This window comes from Colobus angolensis, unplaced genomic scaffold (assembly GCF_000951035.1).
Source record: "Colobus angolensis palliatus isolate OR3802 unplaced genomic scaffold, Cang.pa_1.0 Scaffold28, whole genome shotgun sequence".
In the NCBI taxonomy this organism is placed as follows: Eukaryota; Metazoa; Chordata; class Mammalia; order Primates; family Cercopithecidae; genus Colobus; species Colobus angolensis.
This window is the reverse complement of record NW_012116043.1, coordinates 3,047,205-3,048,470: the sequence shown is the minus strand read 5'-3', so window position 1 is coordinate 3,048,470 and position 1,266 is coordinate 3,047,205.

Here is a 1,266-nt window from a genome sequence, read left to right as displayed (position 1 = left end):
AAAAAAAAAAAAAAAAAAAATGAAACCGAGAACCCCAAAGCTGCCCTGCCTCAGGACTTCCCCTTATATGGAAATAATAAATATCTTTATTGTTAAACCACTTGGGTGCTTTCTAGGACTTTCAGCCAAAAGCAGTCTCAATGGTTACAGATATAAACCCAGCGGAAAAATAGCCAGCAGCCACAATCAACAGCTTTATTGACTTTGTCCTTCAGTGAGTATTCACGGACTGCCCCCAGTGCACCAGGACCGGGGACTGCAGCTCATGAAAAGGGGTTTCTTTCCTAAAGGCACACTCCAGGGGCTGCAGACAGACACCAAGCAAGTCCAGGAATAAGCCACCAAAACAGCTTCAGATAATGTTCAATGCTGGCAAGAAACAAAACCCAGCGGTTTGAGAGCGAGCGAGTGAGGGTTTGGGTTCTCTGGGAAGGTGACATTTAACGGAGAACTGGATGAAGACCCAACCACGGGAAGACCCAGAGAGAGTATTCCAGACGGAGGGCATAGCACACGCAAAGGCCCTGAGGTAGGAGTGAACTTTGTGCGTCGGAGGAACTGAACCATGGAATGTAAGAGCATCACGATTGTGGCAGCAGCTTTCAAGAAAGTATCTAAAAACAAACAAAAGGTCCACAATCCCAATTTCTTGCCTCCTTTTTTTTTTAGATGCAGCCTCAAACTCCTGGGCTCAGGTAATCCTCCCTAGTAGCTGAGACAACAGGCACCCGCCACCATACCTGGCTCTGTCAGACTGTGACTGACTGGGGGCACTTCTTATGGGCAAGGGGGCACGCTAATCACCTTCTCATAAAGATCACACACCAGTGGGACAGAGAGGTTCCTCTCACACCAATGAGTCTGCCGTGACACCTGAGAAAACGCTCCCAGGGAGAGGAATCTGCCTCGGTGAGGGCGCATTCCAGGGGCACAGAGCGGACCTTTTTCAAAGCCAGTGGCTTGTGTTACTTCCTGCTTGAACTCTGTTGGTTTCCTGTTGCATGAACTCCAGGTCCTCCCCGGGCCGCCTTCCTCTGCCTCCCTCTCCACTCTCTGGAATGCAGCCACCGTCGCTTCCTTCAGTTTTTCCTATGGGATCAGCCCGTGCCCACCGCAGGACCCAGCACAGGCTCTGAGCCCCGCTTCAAACGCTCTTCTTGTTTAAAAGGGCGCCATGGAGGCTTTTTCGAGAGGCAGCTCCAGCCTCACCTCCTCATAGAGGCCTTCCTCAACCAGCCCTTCTAAAGTAACACTCTTCTCTGGCAC